The sequence below is a fragment of the Pristis pectinata genome, chromosome 4 (genome assembly GCF_009764475.1).
Source record: "Pristis pectinata isolate sPriPec2 chromosome 4, sPriPec2.1.pri, whole genome shotgun sequence".
Taxonomy (NCBI): domain Eukaryota; kingdom Metazoa; phylum Chordata; class Chondrichthyes; order Rhinopristiformes; family Pristidae; genus Pristis; species Pristis pectinata.
The window spans coordinates 87,507,174-87,530,733 of NC_067408.1; the positions used below are offsets into that span (position 1 = coordinate 87,507,174).

General features: G+C 39.0%; 1 protein-coding gene across 10 annotated transcripts in view; it reads right to left on the reverse strand.

Moving 5' to 3' along the window:
• Positions 1 to 23,560, reverse strand: part of bcor (BCL6 corepressor) — a 263,295-nt gene that overhangs the window by 149,257 nt on the left and 90,478 nt on the right. Inside the window, exon 1 of one of the 10 annotated variants that reach the window (XM_052014809.1) lies at positions 10,293 to 10,545. The exons of the other annotated variants lie outside the window; for them this stretch is intronic. The gene's annotated coding sequence lies outside the window, so the exon portion shown is untranslated. Of the gene's footprint in view, positions 1 to 10,292; positions 10,546 to 23,560 lie in introns of those variants that run through there. 10 annotated transcript variants of the gene reach the window in all.

Below are 23,560 nucleotides of genomic sequence, written 5' to 3' on the forward strand. Positions count from 1 at the left end.
TGAAGTACTGGATTACACTTCCACTATGCCAGAATGGTACCCCGATTTATCATTTTCAAATGCTTACAAATCCCGAATACACATATCCAACATTTTGCCATGATCTTGAGGAGCAGACCCAAGGAGCCCAAAGGCCTAGTCCTGCTCCTCTTTCTCATGTGCTTACACTCTTACGCATTTTATAGAAATGCTTTTTTTTCCCCTCATTGGCCTCGATAATCAAACTAAATTACTTTTATTGTTTATATTGCCCTCCTTTCCTTAAGATAGATTCAAATTATAATAATATCCAAGACATATCAGTTATCCTCCAATATCTCAAGCAAAAAGTCAAACTCCATGTGTGAGCCTGGACTTCAAGTATTGGCAGGCTATTTGAATGTGGAAAAGAGACAGCACCATATGTGAGCCTGCACCTGTCTTTATTGAATAATCATATCCCAGAATACTTTAGCTGTAAGCACCAGATAATGTTTAGGAGACATGTGTAATGTTCCCCTTTTTTCATCATTCTTGTAAAACTTCATAAAACATAACACCAAGAAAAAGTGTAATTTGAAATAAGGACAGAAAATGCTGAGGTATTTAGCAGATGTTAAAAGACCAACATCTCTTTTATCTGGAGAGGATTTGAGTACAGGAGTAAAAAGTTCTACTGCAATTATATAGGTCCTTGATGAGACTGCACCTGGAGTATTGTTTACAGTTCTGGTCTCCTTACACAAGGATATGCTCGCTTAAGAGTGCAACAAAAATTCACTATACTGGTTACATAGACCATGGGTTTGCTGTGCGTGAAGAAATTAAGTAGACTAGGTTTGTATTCTTTGGTGTTTAAAAGAATAAGAGGTCATCTCATTTTAACTTATAAAATTCTTAAAGGGCTCAACACGTCAGAGGCGGAAAAGATGTTTCCCTGAGCTAACAAGTCCAAAGCCAGTTCTGATGCAAGGCCATCCACCTGCAACATTAACTTGTTTTTTTCTCTCTCCACAAATGCTACCTGATTTGCTGAATATTTTCAGCATTTCCTTTTATTTCAGATTTCCAGCAACTGCTATGTCATACATCTCACAATTCCAGCATTGCCCTCCCCTCCCCCCACCCTCCATCTCTTCACTGGCCTCATTCATCTCCCTCTATCTATACTTCTCCAAACTGAACAACTATGATTAAAAAAACATACATCACACTCACCTGGACAGCATCAACAGTATGTTTGTCACCTGGACAACCTTATTCTCCATCCTATCACAGTCATTTCATTTCTTCTTTCACCTCTCCTGTTCTCTGTAGCTTAAACCAGTCTTGTTTTCATACTTTTCCCAGTTCTGTTGAAGGGTCATCGAACCAAAATATTAACTATCTTCCTCTCTCCACACATGCTGCATGGTCAGCAGAGTAAGTCCACTAATTAATGTTTATATTTGAGATATCCAGCATCCACAATTTTTTTGCTTTTCAAAAACTGTAATTTGCTGTTGGTGGTAGACATTACAAATGTAATCTGCATATAACAAAATCTCTCCAGTCTTTCAGAGATATTAAATTTATCACTTCTGGTTACCAACTCACTGACCACTAGAGATTATTTTTCTTAATTTACTGTCACGAACCAGCAACAAAAGAAACACACTGAGCATGATTCAGTGTTAAGAACTATTTTATTAATCACTACTTATGATAATACGTAAAATAAAAGTAAAAATGTTAGTATGTTAGAATTCAAAAATGTTAAACCTTGAACGTTAACCCCAAAACTAAACTCTTTGTGTGTGTGTGTGACAAAGTCCCAAACTCCAAGTTCAGGAATGGTTCTTAAAGTTCAGTTCCGCAAGCCATAAGGTGAAACATGAGCAATGGCTTCTTCAACAACCACCGTTGTCTGAAGATAAGATGTAGACGTAGAGAAACATAGGGAGAGTAAATACGAAATCCAAATGTTCCACGATGGAACCCAAACGACACTTCAGTGTTTACTCGGTAGTGACTTCCTCACCCCGAAAAGCATCCGGATCGTGGTCGTCCACACAAATACCTGTTTCCTTCTACAGGTCAGCAACAAAGTGAACTCCACCGGATTACTTCCAATTTCCATACATGGATTTCAGTGGCAGACACAGTTATTGTTTCTCATCCATTGATAGAGAAAACTAGCAGGGTGGTGTCTCTCTCCCTTCTCTCTCTCTCTCTCTCTCTCTCTCTCTCCTTCTTCTTCTAACTTCTTCAACAACGTCATTACATCCTTTACCTTCTATTGACGTAAGCACGCCACACACACAAATACACACACACTCTCTATCTTAAAGGGACATTCACTGAATCCGTAACACCTCCCACCTAAAAAAAAATTTTTCCCAAGAAAAATTTAACCGCGCATACAGTTAGTAATGTTAATAATCATCATGCTACACAACTACAGACTATCAGATTAGTACAGATACATGTTTCCCATTTAACATCGGGAAAGACAATCAGCAATCACATTATCTTTGCCTTTAATGTGAGTTATCATGAGATCAAACTCTTGCAAAATTAAACTCCAGTTTAACAGCCTTCTGTTCTTGTTTTTGACTCGGCTCAGAAACACCAATGGGTTATGATCTGTATATACAGTCAATGGTTTCTGAGCGGTGCAAACATATACACTGAAATGTTGCCAGGCTAAAACAAGCGACAGTAATTCTTTCTCTATGGTGGAATAATTCTTTTGATGCTCATTAAATTTCTTTGAAAAGTAAGCTACAGGATGGTCAATATCATCAAGGTCACCCTTCTGCAATAACACAGCTCCTGCAGCTTCGTCACTGGCATCTACTGCTAATGAAAATGGCTTTTCAAAGTCAGGTGTTTTGAGCACAGGATGGTAGCATAAAATGGCTTTCAGCTTCTCAAATGCTTCTTGACAAGAATCTGTCCAAACAAACTTTACTCCCTTCTTCAGAAGATTAGTTAGGGGAAGAGCAATATCAGCAAAATTTTTACAAAATTTTCAATAATGTCCAACCATTCCCAAAAATCTTCTAACAGTCCTCGTACCTGTGGGAATAGGGAACTCAGATTGCTTGAACTTTTGCCTGAACAGGAGCTTGCTTGCCTTGACCTACAACATAACCAAGATACGTCACAGTGGCAAGACCCTTAATAATTTTGAACACATCTGACAACTGTGATTTTGTCTTGCCCTTAAGTGTCCAGTTTCTCTGTTTTCTCTGTATAACCAAAGGCTTTTTAGTGATGGTATCAATTTAAGAAGCTGCAACTAAAATTTCACTGTGTCAAGATTAATTTTGTAGTACAACACTGAAAACTGGATAAAAATTTCTTAACACGAGTTAACCCATTATTTGACTGGGTGTAGCATTAGCAATTAGCTTTTATACTTAATTCATGACATTTTATAAATCATGCATATATTTTGTAAGAATAGCTTTAACAGTCTCTTCAATTAAAGATTTGTACATCTGAAGCCTTAAAATTTCCACTCCCTAATCCCTAGGTTTTTGTCATCTTAATCTTTTCTCCAAAATGTATTATTCTTAATCTGTTACATGCTATCAGCCTCCACCTAATGGTAGCATCCTCACCTCTGAACCAATGGGCCAAAGGTTCAGGCATCACTTCATAGATTAGAACACAAGGTCAATTAAGAAAATAAATGTTAGGCAAATGAATGCCAACCATGTCAGTGAACTCCACATCATAATGATGAATATGTTGAAGCTAACATTCTGGCACTGTACTGAGAAAATACTGCTCTGTCATTAGTACTTTTTTTGCAGTAGAAACTATTAATGTGAATCTGATATACAAGACCCAATGGAGTAACTGGAACAAGAGCTGGAGAATTCTCCCAGTGTCTTGACTGGTCAAGTTTTATCCCTCAACCAGAATCAATAAACGCACTGGTCTATAAATTCCAGTGGGTCCACTGTAAGCACTCACCCAATACCAAAACTGCAAGTTTTTGGGCTCTGAACTAATTATGGTGTGATAGTAGAGTGGGAGTTAGATGTCTTGGAAGATTGAGAAAGAGGTGGGGAGAATTAGCGAGAGGATCCTTTATTGTGGGGTCAGGGAAATTACTTCTGCTTCATACTCAGGCAAGTTATTTTCCTTTGTTAATGGGCTGGTTTACCCACACAGTGGTGCTGCCTAACAAGACAAATTAACGTTGTAGTGGGGGTCTTAAGCAGGCATTTGCTCCTCTATTTTCATTTGCTCAGGGCCTAAAGCATACCATGCGTAGAAACAGAACACCTTTTATTTTGTTTTTAACCCAGTTTGGAGGTCAATATACTTCCATTCAAAATTCTGTGCATACTTTTAACCCGTTATTTAAGGTACAATTGGTTATCGTTTTGTGACCTTGCATACAAACTGACTGCCATGTTTTCCTTTATTGCATCAATGATTAGCATAAAAGTACTTCATTAGCCATGAGGCTCTTTGGAATGTTCTAAGAATTTATTTTATTTACATGTAACCCTTAACCATAGAACCAAAAGGTACAACAACAGCAATGCAGTGAACACACAGTGACAACCTGAACATCATGGGACAGTATATAACCTTATTTCACCGCCTCAAATGGAAATCCAAACAATCCCCAATTCCTCATTTCCTAAAATAAACTGTGATTACAACCTTGCGGATACTGCTAAGTGCAGCAGAAAGTATGTCAGTCAGCACTTGTCCTTAGAAATCAACTCTCACCACTGAAAGAAAATTAGTACTAAAAATGCATGTCAAGTAACATTCAAGAAATCAATCCTTCATGACATTTGGAAACCATACAGATTATAAAATTGAAAATGTCAAATGGTGGGGTGTAAAGAGATGCAAATGTAAAAACTGTGGCCCAACATCATCTGTGGAGACCACAGAGGAAAAAAAATCTGCTGGAAGCCATCTGTTTCATAGCAAGAGAGCAGTGAGGGAGAATGTGATAACGTATATCAATATCTCCAATGTGGAGGAAAACCTTGACTAATTTTTAGTCAGAAAAATTGAAACTTGATAATTTCTGATCAGGAATGTAGCAGAATACACCACTGATGTCCAATTTCCCCTTCCACTCTGATGTAAATTCCAACAGATCAAAACCTCCCCCACAGTCCCCTTCAACTGAACACGACCTCACCTCTCCCTGGCTTCCCAGCGACTGAAAATATCATATATACCCTCACTGATTGAAATGATCAACAGCCAATTTAAGCAAAAGACCAGAACCAAAAGAGCCAAGTACCAGCCAATGAGTTGGAACCAATGAAGTGACTATTTGTAAAGTAGCACATGCATTGTACATTCTAAAGTGGCCAGGAATGTGACAAGGAAGGTATCAAAGATCCATCCCAGTGAACAGTGAGTCTTCCCTGATGAACATGGAATATAATACTCCTTCACCAGTAAGCACAAGTAACAAACTCCAACACTGATCTTGAATCTCTGCTCATCTCCAAAGTTCACAAGATTCCTCACTTTTTCTTGCACTATATCCCATTTCCCTACTTCTCAACCAGCACCCATCTCCAACCCCACAAAGGAAAAATTCAAGCACTAAACTCAGGCTTGACAGAATTGTCTTATTTTCCCTTATTTCTCCCCTTCAACACACTCTCTTGATACCTCCTAGTTCATCCTTAACATCTGATCATCCCTCCCCAATGTTCATCACCACTGCCTACTGTTATAATTCCCTCATCCACCCACCTCTTCTATCTAATTCAATTATTCGTCAGCCTTTAAACATGCTGCACAATTTCTAGTATAAATATGGATTGCTGTGCTTGGTAAATGAGTACATTTAGTTTTGATGACACTGGCGATCCTAGCCATGACCTATCAAAGATACTACTTTTCAAAGCACAGTAGTCTGACAACTGTTACCATTATACTGTTTGTCTTACATCCATTGCTAAATTGCATGTTGTAAGATACTTATATTTAACAATAGTGTAATAGAATATCTTATAAATCCTCTATCAAGTTTCATCATAGATTAAAACTGTAAAATTGAAGTTTTATGTGTGAACTCGGTAAAAATACTTTTTTATTTGCTCCCATTTTCCAAAAAGCATAACAATGTGCAGCATAAACAATAGTTTTTAAATAAAGTATTTGGATTAACTTGTTAGAGTACTTAGCTTGTGTAATAAATGTAATTTCTTACTTTTCCAAACATAGAGACACTGGCAATGGTTTCTTTTACCATGATCATATTGTTACTTTTGGAGCACCACTCATTTTGTCACATATGTGCAGTCCCTCAGCAAAATCGTCCAGAAACACTGCCAGTTTTCACAAATACAGTAAAGACAAGCAGTCTCTTTCCTTGCCATCCTCTCTCAATCCTTCCACTACTATCAAAACTGTCACACCATTTCTCTGATATCCAAAAATTGAAAAACAGAAATTTTCCAAAGATTAATATTGTATAGGCTGAAGCTATTGGGCTGAAAGAGCCAAATGTGATCCATTGCCTCCACACATCTGAGCTGCATGTAAGGGGTTGGGCAAAATGACTCTTTGCACCCAGAAAGCACCCAGGAATATTTACCACAGCCTCAGCAGTAAATACTCAGGCAACCTACTGCTGTGGCATTGCTCTAGGATTGCTCTGACAGTCTTTGACAGGAGACAGGTTTTGCATACTTAAATGCTGGTTTTGTATTTTGTAAGTTTTAAATATCTCTGATACTCAGGGACATTACATTTAAAAATTTTAAGTTGTTAATAATTTTAAAAATTAAGTTAAAAACATTGAAGTACTAATATAATTACAACAGAAGTCAGAAAACAATAGCTAATTTTTCCTCCTAATCTACAGGCTGGAATATCCATTCAAATGAACAGTACCTCTGATTCAATGCCAGGTCTAAATGGCATAAAATTGGGTCTTCCCAGTCCTAGAAAGGCAGGGACCACTTAATGGACTGCATGTGGAGTGATAGTTCCCTCTCCATGGCAATTATCTGACATTGAACCAGACTTTTCAGAAAGGCTTGTACAATGATGCAGGAGTTAGTGTAGGTAGTTGATGGGCATATGAGGGGGAATAAGTTGCAGACCTATTAAGGTAAAAGGGAATGGGGCTGATTGGATTGTTCTGCTGGGAACCAGTATGGACCAAATAGGTGACTGGCCTCCTACCATGCCATAACCAGTAATAACTATGGTGTTATATTTGGGCTCCTTTACTAAGAATGCCTATCTCCACATCTATAATTTTGCTCCACATCACTTCTGCTAAAGCTATCATCCAATTCCTTGTTACTCTCAAACTTGACTATTACAACACCACACCGAGTCAGCTTTATTCATTCTATGGTCTCTAAACTTGACATCATCCAAAACTCTAGTGCTATGTCCTAACCTACAATAAGTCCCATTCTTACAGTATTCTGGTGCTTTCTCAACTACATTACCTCCTGATTAAATCAGCGGTTTGATCAAAATTTTTTGATTTCTATTCATTTCATAGGCTCACCCTTTCCGCTCCTACTAATCTTCCATATCCATAACCCTTTTCTCTGCATTCCTCCAACTATGGCCTCTCAAACATTTCCACCCACCTCTCCCCATTGTCTCTAGATTTATCCCTTCTTAGATAGTCTGTCAGGGTTAATGTTGACTTGCTATGACTCTAGTTCAGTGGGTTCTGAGGAGACCAATGTGGAACCTGTAGACAGCTGGGACCAAGTTTGCACTCTTTCTGCCATTTAGCCTGGACTTATGTGCACTCCCAATTAATGGAATCAAGGTTCTTGATGCCACCTTGAATGCTCCTTTTTCTTTTTAAGTGGTTGTGAGGCAGGGATTCTGTTTAGTCAATGGAAATATTACACTTTAAAAATATCCTTGAATCTTTTCCTTTGTACACCTGGTAATCTTTTGCTGTGATGGAGCTCAACAAAGAATGAATATTTTGAGAATATGTTGTCAGGCACGCAAATGACATAGGCTCTGGAGTGGAGATGACAAAGGTTGAGTAGTTTTCCAATCGTTCTGTAGATTACCTCCATTCAGTAAGAAGTTTATTGGAGCTGCATTATGGTGTGAAAGATTGTGAAAAATGTTGGGACAATGCCACAGTCTTGCTTGATATCTATCTACACTGAGATTGGGTCTGTTCTAGACCCACTGGTTAAGAACTACAGCTTGCATGTCATCATGAAGTAGACACATGATGGAGACTCATTTCTGTGGGCATCCAAATTTGTGAAGGATGCTTGATAGTCCCTCTCAGCTAATGGAATCAAAGGCTTTTGTGAAGTCATGGAAGGCCATGTATAGAGGTTGAAGCTGCTTTCTGTATTGTTCTTGGAGTTATCACATGATGAGATCATGCCGCTTGTGCCTCTAAATGTATGTAATCCACATTGCAATTCTGGGAGCAGCTCTTCAGCCACTGGGAGGAGGCAGTCAGGGAAGATCCAAGCGACGACTTTCCTTAAGGCAAGAAGCAGGGAAAATCAGATTTTGTCTCCTTCCTTAAAGATGATCACAACTATGCCATCTTTTTGGTGTCCTGGAATGTCCTCCTTCTTCCAGATCTGGAAGATATGATTATGGATTAGTGACCAAAGCTCATCTCCACCAAGTTTTAAAGCTTCACCAGGGGTATTATCTGCTTTTAAAACCAAGTTGTTCTTCAGTAGACATACAGTCTTTTCAACTTTTCATCAGTCAGGGTGTCAATGAGGCTGAAAAATATAGGTTGTTATGGAGTCAAGGATCTCACAAAGGACAGAGACATGATGGAAGAATACTTTAATGTGTGCCTTTCCGTGAGCACTAATTGTCTGTTCTTGATATGTTCACCTCCCTTCTTGTCTCGCTCCAGGGTGGGCATTTCAAAGTCAGAGATGGCATTAATGGTGCTGATGAACACGGATTTCAGTTATCAATGAACTGCTGGACCTTCAGCTGTCTTTCCATCAACCATATGTTCCTTAGGCCTTCTTCTTCCTTAATGGATAAAGCCAATGTGGGAACTGTAGTCTCTTCCATAGACACTGCAGGATGTGGCTGATGGGGCAGTTGGGTAGGTAGTATGTGAGGTGGTGTGCTCCTTTTGCCACCCATGCAGGGCTTCAGTGTGCCACAGCCTTGAGCTTCTCACAATTCCTGCACTGGCAGCAGTCTCTTCAGCTGTCGAGGCCCCAAGCCCTGAAATGCCCTCCGTCTCTCTCTCCTTTAAGGTGATCCTTAAAATCTCTCATTGATAAGCTTTTGATAATGTGAATTAACTCCTGCTCATATGACTAACTGCCAAGTTTTGTTTGACAATGTTCCCATGAAGCGCCTTCAGACGTTGAGCGGCATTAAAAGCGCTATATAAATACGTTGTTGAAAAACCCGGATATGCATCTTAAGGCCGTAAGTTTCAGGCACTCTTGTATTATTCATGTCCAGAGCTTTCTGTAACAATGCAGTCCAAAGACGCTCACAGACTGCTCTAATCACTGGTGCCAGTTTCATTTACTTCCTTGCGCGCCCCCGCAGCAAAACATATACCTTGACGTAGTAGATAGGAACAGAATTTCCGACACCGGTTTAATTACCGCAGTTAGAAATGACGGTTCAAAGGATATGCGTGCAAGGAAAAGAAATACAAAAATAAACTTGTCCAGGTTCCCCGCACTACCGCGGATTCTGGAAAACATTAAATGTCAATGGTTTTTACCCTGTGTCCGTTGTATTCTGATACAATATATATTTCTCAAACAGCTTCCCCACCAAAAAGACAACAGTGAAAATTCAAATTAGTGAAATCAATCTGTAATATTAAAATAATACAGGCAAGAATTTTCCACCTATGTAAAAATTTAGACCAGGATGGGATGTTCATACCCTTCCGCTATAATTTGTCGGATAACACACATGTTATAAGTAACTAAGATGCGTTCATGTATTGCTTTATTCCTGACATATTGATCAAACTAAGGTTGACTTCTGATGTGGTAAACTGGATTTATCGAGATATTGCAATTCCTCGATTGACTGATTTAAATCGAAAGCATGTGAAATAACTGAAATTACAATTATAGACCAAGTAATTACATTCACAAATATCTTTACCACACTGTACATCAACAAAAAAGTTGATGAATGGAAGTAAGTTGCTTATGTATTAAAGTTACTGAACGCATGTTTACTTTGATTTTAATGACTGGAGGAGGCATAGTCTGCATTCGTGGAACAAGAAATTCAGCAACTCCCTGGCGAAAGCCTGAAGAATGTAGCTACTGGAATGAAAGAGGGCAATTTTATAAGTAGTTTGCCCTTACCCGGTGTGCCCATGTCCCTGTCCTTCGAATTGCTGTTCGGAATGAGCCCAGTACCAGCTCGACGCTGTAAAACGTCAATCAGCAACTGCCAGTCTATCCGTGATAATAGGCAATCAACACAAAATCACTGCCGCAAGGCATTCTCACGCTTACAAAAGAAGCTCAATTTTGCACCGCGCCATAATTAAACCACTGCGATAAATAAATCAACGTCTGGAAGAAAATATTTACAGCAAATGATCAAGCTTTGATTGGTGAATGTTCAATTTTCTTATATGTTTCCGTATTTAACTACCCGAAAGCTGTTTGATTAATTCAGAACTGACCGACTCCTATCGGATAAATCCACCAACGACTGGAAATTCTTACGCGTTGGTAGTACAGAACACATTCAGCAGCAAAACAGAAAGTAAATGTTCAATAGCAAACGTTTACCAAATTTAACCAATCACCGTACTGCAAAGACTTCAACGCGAACCCACATGAAGTCCGATGGAAATGCCGAGTGCCCTTTAAAAATTCAGGTTGCGTATTGAGCTCATCAATCAACCATCTTACATCAATCTAGAGAATGAGAAAACGCTCACAATGTCGCCGTTGTATACATGTAGGCTGTAGCCATGTAAACGGTATATATGATTTAATATGTTCAGCCTGAAGAAGCGGATGGGGGAGAATTACAAATGTGCAAAACATTTTGAAACCGAGACCACGAAACACCTGGCAGAGCGATCAGGCGAAAAGCGGGTGAATGAGACGCCTCAGTGCGGTATCGCGGCTTCATCTCTCATTACATGCTTGTGTCAGCAGAACGGCCGTGAACTCATTTCCTCCCCACTGCTGCACCGCCAAAGGAGAGGAACAAAACACGTCCAACAATGCCTTTTACTAAACAACCTTCAGGTTCTCTCTGCTTGGTCGTCAGTTCAATAGATGAAATAAAACACATACACGCCCGCGCAGTTATTTGGGTGATCGGGACCTCCTGGAAACAAATAGCACATGTAACATCGTGATGTGTGGAATGAAATGCACAGGGCATGTTTAAAAAGTTCGAACGACACGAGGCTTATTTTAAAATATGACTAATGGTGAACGGGCTGCATCTCAAAGTTACATCAGAGCGGGTCTGGCTGTGGCCTTTTAAACGCAAATATGAAATGGATAAAATAAGTAATTTATTTCGCGTCATGTAACCACTCCTCCCCCACTCTCTCACACACACAGCACACTGATAAACCTCCAGCGATCGTACGCGTAACACGCCCATAGAACAAACAGGTATGCACAGGCTGTGTCGCGAGATTTAGAAATTAAATTCTGAAAATTAGGTAAAATATACATTTCACAATTTATCACTCTCACATCCCCGGGATTTAGTTTTCCCCGCCCGATAAAGCGACGGCACGGAACTTATGGCGGGTCCAGCCTCCGCACGGAGTTCAGTGGCTGACCAGCATAAAACTGCGAATACGTGAAAATATCACATTCTTTATTTAAAGTTGCGAAAAAAAGTAAATTACACCTATAGTTTAGCGGGATCTAAATGACGGAAAACTCCGAAATGTATGCTGTGGTGAGCTGTTTCTGTTCCATTTTAAAAGCAGAAGTAACTCTGTCGAGCTCACAGTTAGAAACCTCTGTAACCCTGGTATTTTAACCGCCCCCTTTTTCCTTTAAGCAGTCGTTCCTCCTTGAGTGAGGTCCTTGAACACGCGGGCTTCAGAAACATCAGAACTTCCTTCCGCTCAGCTGCACACTGAAACCAGTTTATTTCAAAGCAGCTCGAGTCAGAGTAAAAGCGCGCCATCCTTTCCCAACTTTCCACCACCGTTGGTGCATCATCATTCTCCCCACCCCCCTTTCCCTCCGGCACCTGCGAAATCTCGCTTGACATATCCAAACAACCCAGAAATTTTGCAAACGCGAGAGAAGAAACATCAATCAGCAGAAACCAGCTCGACCAGGCCCTGCCTATCAGCCCACAAACACATTATTACTTCTTTGTATCAGAGCTTCACAGATCTTTATGGCTGCGAGGCACCGCTCCCTCCCCCTCATTGTTGTAGCTAATGTTTCGCCAAACAGCTAGTGTGCAAAGTCATGATGGTTCGTGCTGAGAGAACCATACCCGCACGGTGGCCTCAGCAACGCCTCGCTAAATCGCCTTACTGGGAAGACAGAAATATGGGATATTTCAATGAACGTCCTTTTTGGCCACATTGTTGGGAATTAAAATAAACTTGCACAAAACGGCCCTCTTTAGGTTTGCCAAGCCTGGCCAAACTTGATTTCATTCAACGAGTGGAAAGCAAATAAATAAGGGGAAAAATTAAACCATCAACCAAATGAATTAGCATTTGTATAAGTCCTTGCCTCTGAAATATTTTAATATTGAAGTTTTATGGAAGATTTTTGATGCACTCTGCAACACAACCTGAAAATGCCTGCGCAGTTCTTTAGGTTAAAATCATCTGGGCTATTTATAAGTGATTGGTATTTTTTTAAAGTTTATCAGCCTCTCCATACATCTGGTTTACCAGCTAAATAGGTCGGTAAATGAGCCTCTCCTCCAAGAGCACTAGTCTGAACCAACAAAGGAATATACGTGGAAATATTTGATACCATTAGCACCATTTCTCTGAAGCACTACCAAAAAGGAATTGTGATTGAAATTACGACGGAACAGTAAAAAGAAAGACCCCAAAAGTATAAAAGCGGATCGGAAATCTCAGTTTTGGAATTCCAAGATAAGCATTTTAAACATGGATTGTGTGTACATGTATTAAGTATTTAGAAAAGCACTTGAAATGCCATGGCATGGAAGGCTCCGGGCCGAATGCTGGGAAGAGGGATTAGTACAGAGAGTACTTGATGCTCGGCACGGACACAGCGGACCAAGGATCTGTTTCCCTGTTGTATGACAGTATTTATGCAATGATCTTTTTAATCTTAATGCCGTGTAGTTCGGTTTCTATTCAATCATCGCGCTATTTTCAATGACGGCTCTTGGTCAATCCTAATTGTTTATTTTACATAATTCGGCAATTTGCACAATTGTTTCTTACATTCGCCCTTACAAATGGGTAAATGGCATTTAGTTTACTGTTAAATTCTCGTAAGGATCAAGCCAAAGGTGAATTTTAAATAAGTTTGGTCACTACTGCCGGGTAAAATTGTCGAGAGTAGCGCAGTGTATTTTGGAATTTAATTAAAATGTCTCCAGTCGCTTTACAAATCAATATGATAGCTATAGTGGAAGTCTTAACCAATCTGACTTTTTCATTTTAATTGGATATATCCCATTAATTCTGTCAAAGCTCGTGAGGACCTATTTGGATATAAAACTGCCGGCTGGAATCCTGTGACGGTAACTGGGTGGGAAATACTTCGCTGCTGGAAAAGTGAACCAAATGCCCTTAGGTTACTCCACAGTGGCAGTGCGTTTTGTATCCTCGATTTTGCAAAGACGAAATATAGGCACATGTACTGAAACCATGGTATAGAAGTTCAAATACATATGCATATAGTGCACTCACTCAGTTTGGTACAAGACATTACGAAACCTGCAAAATAACCGCTCCGTGCTCAAGTTTATATTCAAATGCTCTGCAATGACTTACTTACGCTGTTTAAACTGGTTCAACGTTTTTTTTAATTCTCCCGCAACATTTCCCAGGGATGAACCAGGATCAAAATGTAGCCTTCAAGCGAAGGCAGTACTCTCGCAGATATACATCAGCCTCCATTTCAACTGACGTTTTAATTTTGTTTTGTATAAATTGGTTATGAATTTGTTACACACGTGGAATTTTGGAAGCGGACTTCGTGGGAACTTGAGAGTTTCTCTGCGGTGCAGGGAAGGAATCAATGAAAGGCCCGATGTAAGCATCTGCAACTGGCCAGGTGGTATAACTTTACATTGGTGACTAAAACCTTGATCAAAGAGGAATGCTTTAAGGAATGCATTAAAAGAGGCAGAATGAAGGAAAGGTGTGTGTGTGTGTGTGTGTGTGTGTATATATATATATAAGTGGGGGCAGAGTTGGAATTCCATAGCTCAGGACTCATGCGATTGAAGGAACAAACTCCAGTGGTGGAGCGATGAAATCCTGGGATGTGGATAACCAGTGGAGTACAGGTATCTCAAAAAACTATAAGGGCAGAAACAGAGTTAAAGTTTCGGGTCGATGACCCTTCATCAAATCTGTTTCTCTCTCTCCACAGATGCTGTCTGACCTGCTGAGTGATTCCAGCATATTTTATTCTTATTTTAGATTTCCAGCATTTGCAGTTTCCCGCTTTCCAGTCTTTCAGATGGTTGTCTAACTGGACGGGGTCAACAGAGATCCAGTGAAGCTAGGCCATTGCGTGACCTGAAAATAAGGGTAGGGATTTCGGGAGCCAATTTAAGTCAGAGTGCACGGTCGATGGGGGAGCAAGACATAGTGCGAGTTAAGACAGATGTAGCACAAACCTCTATAGACCGTGGGGGTGTGCCTATTTAACTGCTAAGTCAAAATATTTCGAAAATGGGGAAGATGAATTCTCGAATTCCTACAAGTAACACCTGGCATGCTCAAATACTTTCTGACGACTGGAAATATATCGTCATTACATCTCAACCATTCAGACGTGTTTATCACTCGGCCTTATTTCGCAAGAGAACAGAGAGTTGTGGACATGGCCCAGCGCGTCGCGGAAACCAGCCTCCCCTCCTTGGACACTATGTCTTTACCTCTTGCTGCCTTGGGAAAGCGGCCAGCATAATCAAAGACCCCACCCACCCAGGTCATTCTCCCTTCTCTCCTCTTCCATCAGGTAGAAGATACAGGAGCCTGCGGGCACATACCACCAGACTTAAGGACAGCTTCTACCACACTGTGATAAGACTATTGAACTGTTCCCTTATACAATGAGGTAGACTCTGACCTCATGATCTACCTTGCGTGACCTTGCACCTTATTGCACTGCACCTTCTTTGTAGCTGTGACAGGACACTGCAATGTTATTGTTTTTACCTGTACTACATCAATGCACTCTGTACTAACTCAATGTAACTACACTGTATAATGAATTCACCGGTACCATGGGTATGCAAGACAAGTTTTTCACTGTACTTCAGTACAAGTGACAATAATAAACCAATACCAATACCATAAAATGACATTTTGCTTCCTAAAATGTACTGCAAGTCACATTTTTCGACACTTAACTTTAGTGGATTTTTTAATGGAACAAAATTGAACAAACAAGCAATTCAATGTAGTACAGCCCAAGTGCTTAGTAGGATTAATTATTTACATTTTGCCAAACTACAACCTCAATAGCCTGGAATTGAGTGCACACCAGAATCGACGTTAGGGGCAGAGATCTTGGGAATGATAGTTCTCCTCGATGAATATGACAGAGCACCATCATCAATAAGCTAGGCGTGCAATGATTCTCAAAGGAGGGAAGGTATTCCTATTCTCTAAATTGTTGAAATGGTGTTGTGCTTTGGAAATTCTTGTTCACCAAAAGGATTTGGGGATAAAATTAATCAGAGTAAGCATCTCAGTCCCAGGACTTGCTACAGGAGTTCCTCAATCAACTCTTCTCAGAGCTATTTGTGAGGAGAAAGATCCCATTCATCAAAAACAAGTTTGTTTTGAAAAGGAGAGGTAGAGGAGAGGTAGATATTTAGTTGCCAGGAAAATTACAAATAACTTTGGAGAAAAAGTTAGTATGCAAGTTCTTCTGGCTGTCTACAGAAAGGGTCCTGTGTGTCGAGGTTTTAAGAGACAATAGCAGATATTCAGGCCTAGACGTGGATGATTTTAAAATGGGTCTTTTTCAGTTAGAAGTATAAATTGAATAAGTGAGTGAACGTAAAGAGGCTGGATTGACGTTTTTAGTCCGTGTTATGTTTTACTATGATAAAGTACTATATAAATACAAGTTGTTAGCTATTTTTTCAAGTGCAGGAATCAAGTGCAAGTTTCGGCTACTCTGACCTAATGTTCACTTCCTGTCTGAAATAAATTAGTTTAATGATTTGTAACCAGAATTCTCACCAAGCGTTTCATTATTCTTTGAAAAGGTTGGAGAGGTGGGGAAGCTTGAAAGATTGTTTGGATGATACACAGTTTGGATGAGAATATAATTTTACACATCTCAGTTCTACTTTCATGTACTGAAATGTGCTGGCTGTGGGAAACAATTTCCAAAGAGAAAGAGATGTTCATCTGCTCCCACATATGTTAGTCCTGGACTTATAGCATTGCTACTCAGGTCCAGTTCTTGGTGGATTTCATGTGGAACCAACAGTGAGGCCACATCCATTACTCTTGGGAATCCACCTCCCTCCAATCCTACATCAGACTTTTGAAAAAGCCTCACAGCTTTGACAGAATACAAAATTCCACTCCCAGTTTTGCATCCTGTCAAAGTTTGTTTCTGGGGACAAGACCTCAGCAGTACCCTGAGACCTCACTCTGCCTTGCTGAATGCTTTGCTAGTGCAGAGTTACTCAAATCAGCCCTTCAAATCCAGCCCAGGCAAGCATAGGTGGGAGGAGACCACAGGGAGTGAATCAGCTCTATTCACTCCATTTGGTTAAGATTTTCAGTCAGTGCAGGGACATCCCTGAAATATTTAACATTCAGATGACCAATGATATACCTTGGTTAATATCTATAAAAATGTACAACTGGATAATGAAATGCCAGATTTTACAATACTCTGATCTGATATCAAATGGGAGTGTATATCTTATATGTATGGCTATCTATTGCAAGGAATCTGAAAGAAAATGAAGGAGGCTATTTTACACAGCTGGATTAGTGTGGTGAGAAGCACAAGGTTAAGTCATTCAACCAAGAGTCAATGATTACCCTTTCCATTCCCTTTAACATTAAATTGAATGGGAATAAATATTCACTTGGTCATACTGAACTGATAGTTACCAAAGTTTTAATAGTGCAGGAGAAGGGCTGTGATTTTCTTAGATGTATTGAATACTACTGAAAGAGATAATTGAATTCAAACATGCAGATATAACATTTGTGATGTTATATCTAGAAGACATGGAAGATATTTACAGGAAATGCTGAAAAGACTCATCAGTCAGGTATTATTGATGGAGAGAAAAACAGATTTCCAGCATCTACAGTATTTTGTTTATTTTCCTTTGTCCACTGGAATATTTTAGTAATAGTCAAAGAAAATTGGTACCTACTTGGGGGAAAAAATGTGGAAGATGGCATAAACTCACATCTTTGCTCACGATACATTGCATCCCCCAAATGAGCACAGCTTTCAGTAAAAGAACACAATAACATCCAGAGTACTTCAAGGACCAGAAATTAATGAAACTAAGAAGTATTAATTTAATTGGAGGTGGAAGAGGAGGAAGAGTTAGATGGGGGAGTCAGAAATAGAAAGAGAGCAACTAACAGCCAAATAGCTTCTTTCAGATGCAGAAGACAGGTGAAATAGATAGTTTTAAACAGGACCTTGAAGGAGAAGTAATCAATAAAATATTAGCCTAAAAAAAACTGGGTGAAATGAACAGCCTAAAGCTAAATATCAAAATGGGTTACTAAGATTGGCCCATAGTTAGAAAAAAATGCATTACACAAATAGAATGAGGTGATGATGCAGGAATTTTAAAACCAGAGTTAATATTTTTGGGACATTGGGACATATGGAGCCAGTGTAGCTGGTTGATAAAAGGTTAGAGAAGCTTTGAGGAGGCTGGGACTACATAATGGAAAGCTATCAAAATCAGCATAGGAAGAATCAAACTATAGAGGTGTTGGATAGCTTAAGTAAAACATTTAATATTAGTAATGCTCCTCAGCTCAGACAGCAGCTATAGAAAGAGAAATAGGAACAAGATATCAGTTGATGCTAATGAAAGATTAACCCAAAATGTTGACTGATGTTCTCCAAAGATACTGACTGAGTTGAACATTTCTAATTTTATTTAAAAGGAAAAACAAACCTTGAAATGAAAAAATGATTTGTAAAAAGACGGTTGTAACACCTCCAGGCAGAAGAGAAACATGGTTGTAAGCAGGTGGAAAAAGCAGCAGCACTGGCAAGGGATCAAATCTGCAGGATAAACTTCAGCTCAGACTCAAACTGCTCATGATTCTAAGAGAAAAAGTGGTAAGGATTGTGTTTTTTTTTTGCAGGAATCTAAATGCTATGGCCTCTTCAGTGTTTAAAATTATAAACCATATTACCACATTACATTCTTACCTTAATCTTAGTGGGGGAAAAACTGCAAATTTTGGAAATCTGAAACTGAAAATGCTGAAAATGGTCAGTGTCTGTGGAGAGAGAAACAGTTAATGTTTCAGGAAAAAAAGATGTAAGAGGAGGACCAAAACCCAATCAGATGAAAGTGGAAATTTACTCATGGAGGCTGCCTGAAGTACTAAATGTTTTATAACATCAGTTTTCATAAAGGAAGATGTAATTGAGATTATTCTAAACTCAGATACACTGGTATAATCTCTCACACTATCCCAGGAATTAAACTGTTAAAGATTCACTCGACTCATTCTAGTACAAGTATGTTCTTTCTTAAGTGGGGAATCAGAACTGTACACAATATTCCAAGTGCAGTCTCACCAGGATCCTATATCATTCCAGCAGATTGTCTTTACTTTTGTTTCCAAATCTTTTTGCAGTAAAGGCCAATACAACATTTGCCTTCCTAATTGCTTTCCATATTTGCACATTAACTTTCAGTGATTCATGTATAAGGACATCCAGGTTGTTCCAAACATCAATATCTTTTAAACCCTCACCATTTATAAATGCTTCATTTTTCTTTTTTTTGTGAGGACATCTAATCTAGAATTTTTAAACCATGAAGTGCACAGACAGGATAGACAGAAAATGTTCCCATTGGCAGAGGAAACAAGAACTAGGAGAAGTAGAATGAATAATTGGCAAAAGTCCCAGAAATGACAGAGGCAATTGTGGAGACAGATTCAACTGTAGCACTGAAAATGTTGCAGGATAAGTATCTAAATAGAAAGAATTTTCAGGGCTATGTAGAGAGGACGGAGGAATGGGACTAGCTAGATTGTACTTGTGTAGAGCTGATACAGACTTGAGGGGCTGAATATACCCTTCTATGCTGTAATGCATTCTGTGATTCATTCTTATTCAAGTTTCTTCTGCAGCATAATTACAGCATTCTCCAATTATTTTCCTTCACATGCAATTGCTTTAAAATACGTTAATTCTGTTCTCACACTATCCAAACACACATTGCACCTTCAGCAATGTGTTTCAGTTTTGTTCTCCGCATTAATGAACTGGGCTCATGAATTGTGAGAATGGATATGTTCATGAATCCACAACTCAAGTGATTTGTTTAATTTTCCATCATTATTCACAACTGAATGTGGTAGGACTAGAGCTCTGACCTGATCTATTGATTGTGGGACCACCTGGCACTGTCTTTATCTTTTCACTTCAGTTGCTTAGCATATGGCTCTATGTTGTACCTGCATCAGACTGGTATTGCATTATTCCGTATGCCTAGTGCTCTTTCTTGTGTGATTTTCTAATCTTTTGTTTGAAGGTAAAGGCAACATGAGGGATATGCCAGGCTATGAGGTTACAGATTGTGCTGGAATACAGTTCTTCTGCTGAGTGGCAACAGTACCACATGGTTTTGAACTATTCAGAATCTACTGCTGCTTATCTGTGTCATAGAGTACAATGGAGTGGTTCCTCAGTGGATTTTATTAGTTCACAGGTCGTGGAGTTTGTTGCTAAAGCCAGCATTTATTGCCAATTCTTAACTTTCTCTTAAACTGAGCAGCTTGCTGGGTATTTAAGACTAAACCACATTGGTCGGTCTGGAATTATATACAGGCCAGACTGGGTAAGGATGGCAGGTTTCTTTCCATTAAGGACAATAGCATACTAGGTTATATGACAATCCAGTAGTTTCATAGTCACAATTTACCAATGGTGGTTTTTTATTCCAAATTTATACTTGAATTTAAGCTGTGGGATGGATCAACCGTTTAGATACTAGTCCAGTAATCTGACCACTTTACTAGTATATCCCTGACTTGAACACCAATAGGCCCATACCACTCTGACACCTGGGAATGTCATTTCTTTTACAGTTATGCACAATAGCAAATTACAGAAGGTGTTGAAATATAAGATGACCATACTTATGTCAACTCATTGTCACGAACCAGCAACAAAAGAAACACACTGAGCATGATTCAGTGTTAAAAACTATTTTATTAATCACTATTTATGATAATACGTAAAATAAAAGTTAAAAAAAAGTTAGTATGTTAGAATTCAAGAATGTTAAACCTCGAACGTTAACCCCAAAACTAAACTCTTTGTGTGTGTGTGTGACAAAGTCCAAAACTCCCAGTTCCTGAATGGTTCTTAAAGTTCAGTTCCGCAAGCCATAAGGTGAAACATGAGCAAGGGCTTCTTCAACAACCACCGTTGTCTGAAGATAAGATGTAGATGTAGAAAAACATAGAGAGAGTACATACGAAATCCAAATGTTCCACGATGGAACCCAAACGACACTTCAGTGTTTACTCGGTAGTGACTTCCTCACCCCGAAAAGCATCCGAACCGTGGTCGTCCACACACAAATACCTGTTTCCTTCTACAGGTCAGCAACAAAGTGAACTCCACCGGATTACTTCCAACTTCCATACATGGATTTCAGTGGCAAACACAGTTATTGTTTCTCATCCATCGATAGAGAAAACAAGCAGGCTGGTGTCTCTCTCCCTTCTCTCTCTCTCCTTCTTCTTCTGACTTCTTCAACAACGTCATTACGTCCTTTATCTTCTATTGACGTAAGCACGCCCCACACACACATACACACACACTCTCTATCTTAAAGGGACTTTCACTGAGTCCATAACATCATCTCTAACCTTCCAATCCCTTGATAACAATTGTTGTCTCTTTATTGATTCAACCATAGTCAGTGCTCTTCAGGCTGTTCTGTTATTCCTTCAATGCTGCAACCACGTCTCATCCTGCTTGTTCCATGAATTTAAATTAAGGATTTTTGTTGTACTGTCTATTCTTCCTTTTCCAGGTGCTAAAACTATGAAATTCTACATAGTGTGCCTTTCCTTCTACAATTTTAATATCAAGTTCAAGTTTATTGTCATAGGCATACATACCCAGGTATAAATGCCATGAACATTCAGCTTTTTGCAGCAGCAGCTAGAGCACAATACATTACAAAGATGACAAACATAAGTCAACAAACTTAAATTAACATAAATCATATATAACTTACACAACAAAATAATCATAATGACATTAGTGCAAGTTGAGAGTGAGAAAAAAGAAATATAGTCCAAGGTAGTGTTGGATGGCAGTGGAGAAGAAGCTGTTATTGAACCTTGTGGTGTGGGTCTTCAGATTCCTGTAGCTCCTGCCTGATGGCAACATCGAGAAGAGGGCACAGCCCGGATGGTGGGGATTCTTAATGATGGATGTCGCCTTTCTGAGACATCCAATTTCTGAGATGTCCAATTCATAAGCTTGATAAATACACTATAAATTTCTTATCCTTGTACACGATGTCCACTATTTCTCAAGTTTTTGTATATTTGGACAAATAAGGTCACTGGTCATGAAAATATCAGAGGTTTTTGTTTTTGGATAATTCTAGTCCCAAGACGTCAACCCAATTGAACTCCCTCAGTCTCTTCTTACTCTTCTGGTTTCAGTTGACTTAAATCTCACGGGACAATATAATGGAGAAGATAATTACTTTAATGTTGTAATAATGGAATATACAAATAGAAATAAGACTATTGTGAAAGCCCCTAAAGCATAAATTTAGTCATGCAGGAGATGTAGTTTATCTGGACAAGTTGATAACCCTGTGTGGACAAACATAAGAAGCTATGCATTTGGTTTGTAAAAATATATTTTGTGTTTTATCAGTGTTCATAAACAAAAGAGAACCACTGGAAATAGAATACATTGCTTTCTTGTGTCTTCTAGTTTATTCCATGATGCTATCCCTGCATTGTAGACCATGGCTGTGTGCTAAAGTTAAAAATAAAAGCATGCTTTTGGGTAACAAACTACCAAGACTCCTTCAGATAAGTTTTGCGCTACTTGTTGTTTTTGTCCTTAATCACTGCAGCATCACAATACCTGACAATACCTTATCCAATTTTGGATTCTAGCTTATTAACCCAGAAAGTCAAAGCAATATTTCTGTTAAAACTGTCAATATAATTTGAGTTACATTAATCTAACAGAGTAGCAACCAATTTCATTTGTATTACAAGCAGGAACAATACCCAGAAACGTGTAAAGCTGAAATATATTTGCAAACAGAGTGAACTAAATCTTAGATCTACAATTTACTCAGGAGCACACACCAAACTCCATCATAAAAACAAGTTCTTCATGGAGGTCAATATAAGACTAGTGCCTTATGATCTCCTTAATAATCTTTAAAGTACAAATAGTGATTCAGTTTGTGAAAATTAGTTAAAGGATTAACTATCCAATTAGTATTTCTGACAATTTACTTGAGCCTCCTCATTTCTCTGGAGCACCAGTTCCTAATTCATTTACAATTTCATGGGTGCCAGCTGTTCATTCATCTCTCACTCATATGACCATGCTTGTACGTAAGTCTAGACTTAATATTACTTGACAATGTTACTCAGCCGTTGAATCAAATCATAGCTGACCTACCATCTGAAACATACATTTTCCTTCAAAGAAGGGTTATTGGATGTTAAGAGTGTGGGAACACTGGTTATTTTTCCTTTCACCAATCCATTGTGATACAACAGTCTCTAACTTCCCACTGCCTGTGGTTGGGATCAACTAACTCAATAAAACAACATAAATTGATATAGCACCTTTAATATGGTAAAACATCCCAAGGGGCACCATTTGACTGGCTTCTAATAAAATTTGGCTTCTAAGGACAGAGAAAATGAGCCAAGTAAACAAATGCTTTGTTTAACACTTGGGTTGTAAAAATAGAGTGTTTTGAAAGGTTTAAGGAGGAAATTCCAAAGTTAGGGGTCATGGCAGCTGAAGGTATGGCTTCTAATGGAAAAGAAATGAGCCAATCATGCTAGAATAGGAGAATAGGAGAATAAAGATCTCGGCTGTTGGGGGGGTTAGAGAAAGTAGAGAGGTAACAAGTAGGCTGGATCGTTCCTAGCTTTCAAGATAGTTCTAACTCGAACAGCCAATGTTCATCCATTTTAACTCTTAAATGC